Source organism: Procambarus clarkii, chromosome 36, assembly GCF_040958095.1.
Source record: "Procambarus clarkii isolate CNS0578487 chromosome 36, FALCON_Pclarkii_2.0, whole genome shotgun sequence".
In the NCBI taxonomy this organism is placed as follows: Eukaryota; Metazoa; Arthropoda; class Malacostraca; order Decapoda; family Cambaridae; genus Procambarus; species Procambarus clarkii.
The window spans coordinates 41,755,504-41,765,935 of NC_091185.1; positions in this window are offsets into that span (position 1 = coordinate 41,755,504).

Sequence of the window (10,432 nt, forward strand, 5' to 3'; positions counted from 1 at the left end):
TGGAGCTGGATGTGACAAAGGCTGTTGGGCCTGATAGAATCTCACCATTGATACTAAAGGAAGGTGCAGAAGCACTAAGTGTGCCACTCTCTATGGTGTATAACAGGTCACTGGAAACAGGAGACTTACCAGAAAGTTGGAAGACAGCTAACGTGGTCCCAATATACAAAAAGGGTGACAGGCAAGAGGCACTGAATTACAGGCCAGTTTCCTTAACTTGTATACCATGCAAGGTGATGGAGAAGATTGTGAGAAAAAGGATCGTAGAGCATCTGGAGGGAAATAACATTGTAACGCACCACCAACATGGGTTCACAGATGGTAAATCGTGCCTCAGAGGTTTAATAGAATTTTATGACCAGGCAACGAAAATTAGGCAGGAAAGAGAAGGGTGGGCCGACTGCATTTTCCTGGATTGCCAAAAAGCCTTTGACACAGTACCCCATAAAAGGCTGTTAAAAAAGTTGGAGCAACAGGCAGGAGTAAAAGGGAAGGTGCTCCAGTGGATAAGGGAGTACTTAAGCAACATGAAACAGCGAATAACGGTGAGGGGGGAGACATCAGAGTGGCGAGATGTCACCAGCGGAGTCCCACAGGGCTCAGTACTTGGACCTATCCTGTTTCTAATATATGTGAACGATCTTCCAGAGGGTATAGACTCATTCCTCTCGATGTTTGCTGATGATGCAAAAATTATGAGAAGAATCAAGACGGATGAAGATAGACAGAGACTACAGGAAGACCTGGATAAACTGGAGGAATGGTCTAGAAAATGGCTGCTAAAGTTCAACTCGGGAAAGTGTAAGGTGATGAAATTAGGCGAAGGGAGCAGGAGGCTGAACACAAGGTATCATCTGGGAGGGGAAATCCTGCAAGAGTCAAATAGAGAGAAGGATCTGGGGGTTGATATTACACCGAACCTGTCCCCAGAAGGCCCACATCAAAAGAATATCATCAGCGGCATATGCTAGACTGGCCAACATAAGAACTGCCTTCAGAAACTTGTGTAAGGAATCTTTCAGAACCCTGTATACCACTTATGTAAGACCAATCCTGGAGTATGCAGCTCCAGCCTGGAGTCCATACCTAGTTAAACACAAGACAAAGTTAGAGAAGATTCAGCGGTATGCCACCAGGCTCGTCCCGGAACTGAGAGGATTGATCTACGAGGAAAGGCTAAAGGAGCTGAACCTCACATCCCTGGAAAACAGAAGAGTAAGGGGAGACATGATAACCACCTACAAAATTCTCAGGGGAATTGACAGGGTGGACAAAGACAAACTCTTCAGCACTGGTGGGACACGAACAAGGGGACACAGGTGGAAACTTAGTAACCAGATGAGCCACAGAGACGTTAGAAAGAATTTTTTCAGTGTCAGAGTAGTTAATAAATGGAATGCACTAGGAAGTGATGTGGTGGAGGCTGACTCCATACACAGTTTCAAATGTAGATATGATAGAGCCCAGTAGGCTCAGGAATCTGTACACCAGTTGATTGACAGTTGAGAGGCGGGACCAAAGAGCCAAAGCTCAACCCCCGCAAGCACAATTAGGTGAGTACAATTAGGTGAGTACACCACCTGCAACACCAGAGAATCACACTATCTGCAACACCTGATCATCACACTACCTGCAACACCTGATCATCACACTTTCTGCAACACCTGAGTATCACACTAACTGCAACACCTGATCATCACACTACCTGCAACACCTGGTATTAACACTACCTGCAACACCTCAGTATCACAATACCTGCAACACCTGATCATCACAATACCTGCATCACCTGATCATCACACAACCTGCAACACCTGAGTATCACAATACCTGCAACACCTGAGTATCACTCTACCTGTGGGAAAATCTGACTCCAATATATTGTAATTAAAATAAAATAATTCGATAGTTGCGAAGGACCACCACTTTTTGAGAAAAAGTGGAAAACAAAATGAGACAATGGATTAAACTGATACCAAGAACTAGTGTCCTATGGGTCTTAGTGTAACTAATTCTTATGTAAAGGGAGTCAAATTAACCTGCACAAAATTGGGGGGTTACATGCTAAAAGATTAATGCATCCCTAGCATTATTCTGGTGCTGGTTCTTCGTCAGAGTAAATAAATTATGAAAGTAAATAAGGATGATTATATAATATTAATTAGAGGTAAATGCACCTCAATATACTACTGGTGTATTTACCATATACATATATTTATTTAATATTTAATAGTAAATCAATGAGTTAATATAATTGATCTCCTTGGGAGATCACTAATATAACTACAGAGTTAATACTAAAGATAAACATGGACAACTTAGCTGTAAATCTAAAGAGGTGTAATCGGTTGCCACGCTTCACCGACGACGTGTTGCATCCTGCAAGTTGTTGCACGTGTAGGTGGAGAAGCCTATCACCTCGGTTGACGTGAACCCGGAACGGGAAGGCAATTGTAGAAATCTTCTACATAACGAACTACAAGTACATCCTGTATTAAGGAATTCTTCCTATAGGAAAATAATTGATATATATGTTCAAGCACTGTAAAATTCTTTACAGAAATAATGAATATAATCGCCTATTTACATTATAAAACTGCTAGAGAAGACACGTACGTGATTTTGTTAATTTATATACGGCCTAACGACAACTAGCCTAAATGTTAACTGTGGTCACATGATAACAGAAAGGAAATAATAGTTGCCGAGCCGCGTGTCCGTTGATGTAGAGAACTGTGCAATCCTTCGTCTTCCAGCTGCTGCGTGAAAGGCGTTGACTCTGAAATTGCAGTTGTACTAGTTTTGGGACACGGCTGTGATGTGCCAAATGACGTGGCACCGCTCTACTGGTCGTTGGAGCGAAATAAGTAAGATCGAATCGTGGCTCTTTGTTGCACGCTGCTAATGGCGTCCGAGTCGTGTGGTGGCTGGCGACGTTCTTGCGTCTTCTTCCTCTTCCCGATTGCGCATGCGCGGCTCTCGATAGACATCTCGAGCGTAAATGGATATATATATATCGGAATAACTAAGGAAAGAAAAGATGGTGACGAGTATTGATGTCACATTTAATTCTTCTGCGTTAAAATATAACTTCGCCTAACATAAATTGGGTTTATTAAAGTCACGCAACTAATCGAGGAAATCAAAGTGAAATCATTTACATTAAATAATTTCCTCTAGAATGTTTAATATCAACTAAATAAATGAGTTCCAGTAAGCAGTAGTACGCTACGAAATAAATTTATTAGTAAGTAACTATTTTTAGTAAAAGAAATGATAAACTGGACTCGGTTATAAATGCAACTAAATGTGGAAGGAATTCATGATTCTGCCTGTCGTTCCTCGCGTCGTCACTTTGACTAGGAAGACTCTGGCAATATGTTTAATATAAATCATGATGATGATTACTTCTATAAGTTAGTGTTTTTAGTAAATACTTGTGGTTAATAGAAAAGTTGAATAAAAATACAAGAGGTGTATGAAACTGTTGGTTATTTCCAACATAACTCCGGGGGAAGAAAACTCGGGTCGTAGTTCAGGTCTTAGAACTAACGTACACCTATTTCTCTATGCTGAAGTAATATTTATGGGTTAGTATGCACCTAACGAATGTCCCGAATCTGTAGTAGATGACTCTAAGTCAACATGGGGACGTAAATAAACATTGAAATTTATTGAATAATTCTCCTGTATGAAACAGAATGATATTATCAAAAATAAATTATGAATAATTGGATCATTTAAGATCAAGGAGACCTCATCAATATAGTGAGGCTACTGTACAGGGTCACTATGAATCGTAACTATCTATTTACTGGACATCAACTTACCACTGCATCAGCGTGGTCACCTCAAGTTTAAATGATAAGTTATCTACACTTAAATAGAATCAAAATATTGTTTAAGTTTCTGTTTGCAGTTCTGCACAGCGACTCTATATGGCCTTGTGCTCGGTTAAGTAGAGTTATTGTTCTCTGAAACTTGGGTTACAGGTATATCTGTAGAACATATCTGTAATAGTTAACTCTAAAGGTACTAATTTTTCTAGTGTTTGCAAGGTAGTAGTGCCACGACACTGAACTTTAACTATTCGTAAAATACCATCTGACCTGGGTCCTTCACTGTCTACTAGGACAAGATCACCTGATTTGAGTTGAACTTTGTTGTATGGGCTTGCAGCTTCATAATGATATTCTCTTAAAGCAGTTAAATATTCACGTGTCCAGACCTCATTCCATTTCTCTATTACTCTTGAAAGGTGTCTATAACTCTCCACCAAGTCACTCGCCTAGACATATACAGGGTCAGCTGGATCCTCGTCTCCTAGAAATATAAGAGGGCTCAGAAGATCACCATGAATCAAATGAGAGGGGCTTAGGGGTTCTCTTTGGGAGAAATCTTCTGATAAGGAGGCTAGAGGTCTGTTGTTGACTCGTGCTTCAATTTCCATGACAAGAGTCTGTAATTCATTGAGAATAATATTCTGCCGGTGTATGTCGGAAAATTCGACACCAATTACTAATATTACATACAGGCAGATAATATTGCTGCATTGTATACACAAGTTACCCATGGAAAATGTAGCTTGTAGTGGAACTTTCCATCTATAGAAAACAGGATATCATTGCCACACACTATTATAAATTCACCAGCTATTCTGCTGGGAATTATTCTTAAATACTTTAGTCTTTCGACTTTACCATCATAAAAACATCTCATATGAATTAATTAAATTATCAGAATCAAAATAGAGTAAATGTGAACCTTCTATCACTTACTGTCATCTGGACAATGTAGGCCAGTAGCGTCAGTAGTGAGGAAGGAGGGGTCAGCCATTGTTTGTTTAAGACCAGAGGCGCACGGGAGCAAATTCGGCTCCTGTTAATTTCTCTTGGACGAAGTGTTATGGAAACCAAAGGTCTTCCATCATCAACACGCTGTCAACAATCAAAAAGGAAGTGTTCTGCCGAAACCCATTTGTCTAATCATTTTTGGCCATTAATGTCAGTAGATAGGGCGAACCGGTTAGAATGCGAACAGCCTCTTAATAAAAGGTAATTAAGCCATGGTCTTTAAAATTCATTATACAGTGTGTTCGCTGATATAGCTGTCATATATTAGGATTCTGGCTTTATAGCTAGCGCCCTTTTGACAGGTCAAGAAGAGGAAGCAAGCTTTGTGAATCATTTACTGGGTGATGGAAGCTGCCTCATCGAGGAAATTTGGTTTCTACATCCTAGTTATATCTGGTGAACTAAGCCTGCTGTATAATAAGATAAGGAACCTCTTCAATGTATACTAATATATGTAGTTTAATACTGTAGTTTGATTGGCTGCATATATATAAATTCAATATAAACCCCCCCTAATGTGTAGTGGATCGATTTGTGAGATTATTGCAAAAATACAGTCCACTTAACATCATATAAATTACTATCGAAATATATAAATTAACGTAAATATAAATTCTATATAAATTCATATAAATTAAATAAATATAAATCTCACAGGTCGGTTCCCACATTATTTGGACCTTCGGAACCGGATGTTTTGGTCCTTTGAACCCACATTATTGGTCATCTTCGAGTCGGATGACAGATTATTTGGTCATCTTAGTACCAGATGAACCAGTTAACCAGTGGATTCATTAAATATACTGTTACTAGTGCAGTGTGATTTATACAAAGCCAGTCAATGACCGGCGACGTAGCCTCCCTCCAGCGAGCTCAGGAACCCCACAGCTCAGTCCAGCCTCATCAGCAGTTTCAGGGTCACCCACAGATTTGGTGGGTTCTTATCCTGTGACAGCGCTAATATTGAAGCCAGCCAAATTAGTCGCTGTGTCCTCGCGAGATTGTTCACAGATTTCGTGGTGTTAATTTCGCGAGAGATTATCCACGAATTTTGTGGAGTTAATTTCGCGAGTTCACTAATAATATTTAATACTTCTTGATAATATTAGAAGTTTCATAGAGGCAATTAAGAGGCTATTATCAATAATTGTGTATATTATTTCTCCAAAATTGAGAATTATTTGATATATATTGCACTAGTGTTCACAATATAATATTTACCAATTGCCAACCCACAACAGGGTAGGATATTACCTTTGACTAGTTGAACTATTTATTGTTCATCCTAGTCCCATTATTACCATAGTCTACTTGTACTATATTGAACAACCTAGCACCATTAATTAATGGTGCAGACCCTATTTTGGGTGTAATTTTTATCAACTCGAGTTGAGTTGTGTATATATAATAATTTACTTATGATCATTACACCTTTGAGTGATTAATTAGTGTCTATACCATCCTAGGGTGATATAGAAGAGCTAACCTAAAGGTACTTCCAGTGACACTGGTTTATCACTCAAATCATTAGTGTGCATGATTGTATATATATAATGTGTATTAATTTTAAGTGCTAACCTCTAGTAGAGGTAGGATTATCGCCTAGTGAGTGCAGAATTTTACCCTAGGTTACCATCAGTACTTTATCAGTATTATGAGCGACCCAAGTACAAGCCCCACAAGGCTTTATCAACTAGCCAATATGGATAATGCTGGCAAAGAGAAAACTCATACTTCTTGTACTACTATTGCTGGACATACCTGAACCTGATCAGACTGCTGACTCATTACAATCCTTCAGCATGGAGTTTGAGTCACTACTAAAAACATTCAGTCTTAAGGTTGAAATAACTACTAGTGAATGGATGACCAAAGTAGTCCTTCAACGAAAATTGTCCAGCTATATACTGGATGAATTATATGCACATCAACATAACACCATCCTGACAGTACAGGACATCACCAAAGGTTTACATTCCATCATAAACAAACGACGAGCAAATGAGGAAGTTAAAGCCTAATGCAAGCCTTCAGAAATAGAAAATAAGAGTCAATTAAAGGGTAAAACAACTACCCCAAATAAACATCAGTCAATTACTCTAACATCAAGTTGCAGAAAATCTGATAATGCAGCAGAATCCTCCAAGCCTACTGTTACTAGTTCACCCAAACCGGTAACTTCCAAACGTGCAGCAGGCTGGGGGACATGTATGTTCTGCAAAAAGAAACATTCAACATACTGTTGTGCTAATTATCCACACAGAGACACTCGTATTAAGCGACTCCAGGAATTAGGGAGATGTTCAAGGTGTCTCAAGTCACACAACATAGACTCTTGTGATACCCAATTCAACACCTGCAACAGGTGTAGAAGAGGTAGGCACCATGCAGCACTGTGCAAACATACGAAATTAACGTATTCAAGACCCAAGGTGGAAGATAGCATTCCCACCACAGTACAGTACTGCAAGGTGCAACAAACGAAGAGTGTCCAATCAGCAAAGTCTAAAGGTAATACGACTTTGCCTACTGCCAAAATTGCCATCCTGAATAAGAGGGCCAAGGTCCATACCCGTGGATTGTTTGACCAAGGGTCCCAGAGAACATATGTCACTAAAAAGTTGGCAGATGAACTAAAATTAAGGCCTGTAGCCCAGACGTCGTTCAACATCTCAGGGTTTATGACAGATGCAGGACCTCAAGTCTTTCAGGTGGTACAACCATCAGTACGTTTAGGCAGGTACGTCTGTCGAGTACAAGCCATTGTGGTGGACAAAATACCAGTAGACCTACAAGTTCAAGGTCTGAGAGCAACAGCCAAATTCCTGAGAAATAGAGGAATAAAATTGGCAGATAATATTAAGTCTGATCACCTCACCGACTTTGGTCTCCTTGTAGGGACAGACTATTGCCATCGATTCATCGGTAGCCCTACTAAATATCAGGGCATAACCATGTTAAATTCTGCAGGAGGTAAATTACTCTCAGGCTCAGTATCAAGCGTGAGGAGACCTATGCCTGCAGATAAACAATACCAGTAGAAATCTAAATTTGTCAGCTGATTATATTTCTCCAGTAGCATTATACTAAGGAGATTACAGCTGACTATAACAACAGAGGTTGATGTTAATTTCATCCTTTTAAAGCTGAAGATGACTTCATGACGCTTCAGTGGCAAATCAGTGAACAGTAGCCTAAACAGCTACAAGTCACTGCGACCAATGTCACTGAACCCACTGCAGTCTCAGAACCATTCTTTACTTTAATGATGGGCTATTCAATCCTCTGAATCAATTAACTAAATTAAACCCCAATAAATCTGATGACTGATTTTGATACATTTATTATTTAATCAAGATGTATTCCATGGGCCTCAGTGTTTATATATCAGTGACCAGTTACCTGAACAAACTTCAAGTTATATCTAATGTCACTGATCTCACTGCTATCCCTGAATCATTCTTGACTGTAGTACTTGATCACATTCAGTCTTTTGGGTTGAATAATATGTAATTAGGCTTGAATTTTAGCCTCTCAAGAGTTAACAGGGAAATGAAACCTCATTAGACTTCTAACCCCTGCAACTCAAGTACGGGACATCCGTCCTGTACGAACAGACGCACAAATGTGTGATTACTAACTACTAACATCAAATTAATCTAATAATTCGAAGGAGGAATATCGGTGTTCGTCTGTTCTAAATAGGACTGCGACCCGTGAGCAGCCCCCAGGGAATTATGTCGGAAAATCCAACACCAATTACTAATAATACATACAGGCAGATAATATTGCTGCATTGTATACACAAGTTACCTATAGAAAATGTAGCTTGTAGTGGAACTTTCCGTCTATAGAAAACGGGATATCATTGCCACACAAATTATAAATTTATCAGCTATTCTGCTGGGAATTATTCTTAAATACATTAGTCTTTGGACTTTACCATCATAAAAACATCTCATATGAATTAATTAAATTATCAGAATCAAAATAGAGTAAATGTGACCCTTCTATCACTAACTGTCATCTGGACAATGTAGGCCAGTAGCGTCAGTAGTGAGGAAGGAGGGGTCAGCCATTGTTTGTTTAAGACCAGAGGCGCACGGGAGCAAATTCGGCTCCTGTTAATTTCTCTTGGACGAAGTGTTATGGAAACCAAAGGTATTCCATCATCAACATGCTGTCAACAATCAGAAGGGAAGTGTTCTGCCGAAACCCATTTATCTAATCATTTTTGGCCATTAATGTCAGTAGATAGGGCGAACCGGTTAGAATGCGAACAGCCTCTTAATAAAAGGTAATTAAGCCTTGGTCTTTAAAATTCATTATACAGTGTGGTCGCTGTTATAGCTGTCATATATTAGGATTCTGGCTTTATAGCTTGCGCCCTTTTAATAGGTCAAGATGAGGAAGCAAGCTTTGTGAATCAGTTACTGGGTGATGGAAGCTGCCTCATCGAGGAAATTTGGTGTCTACATCCTAGTTATATCTGGTGAACTAAGCCTGCTGTATAATAGGATAAGGAACCTCTTCAATGTATACTAATATATGTAGTTTAATACTGTAGTTTGATTGGCTGCATATATATAAACTCAATATAAACCCCACCTAATGTGTAGTAGATCGATTTGTAAGATTATTGCAGAAATACAGTCCACTTAACATCATACAAATTGCTATCGAAATATATAAATTAACGTAAATATAAATTCTAAATAAATTCATATAAATTAAATAAATATAAATCTCACAGGTCGGTTCCCACAGTGTAAGGTGTTTCTTAGGCATTTCTTAACAGTTCCAACCATTCTTTCGTAAAAACCACCTTGCCATGGTGCTGTTGAAGGGATAAATTTCCAGTAGCATTGTTTCTCTTTGAGCACAGAGTGTACTTCTGGATGGTTCCATATTTCTTGTAAGCAAGCCTCTCCTGCCACGAAGTAAGATCAATTATCTGAGATCATTAATTTTGGGCAAGATCTTCCTGCAGCATATCTGTGAAAGGCTTCTGCACTCATGTCAGAAGTGACTTCTAAATGTACTCCACGTGTGGTAGCACACGTGAAGAGGCAAATGTAGGCTTTCACTGGAATCTTGTCTGGTGTGCCTGTTAAAATTAGTGCTCCTGTGTAGTCGACACCTGTGGATTCAAAAGGGACGAAGGTGGACGACTCGTTCCTTAGGTAAAGGCGGTGGACCTGGATAAGGACACACTCGAGCATTATATCTCTTGCAGATTACATAAGACTTGATTAAGGATTTGACAATTTGGCTACCTTGGGGAAGCCAAAAACGGTGTCTCAGATCAGTAAGAGCTTGCTGTGTGTGTTATTGCAAAGGGTTGTCATTGATTGTGATTGTTGCAAGTGTTGAGCAATCACCGTATGTGATTCCACTTCAGTAAAGTGATTGTGGGGCAGTGTTCTAGAGGGTTCATGTCCTGTATGTTAATTTACTCCGTTCTGCAGTATTGCCATTGCAATCGGATTGTAACGTAAACCACTGTGATTTGTTAGTTGATTTATCATTGTCGTGGGTGAACTCGGCTGTAGACGAGTACTTGGGTTTTATATTCTCCT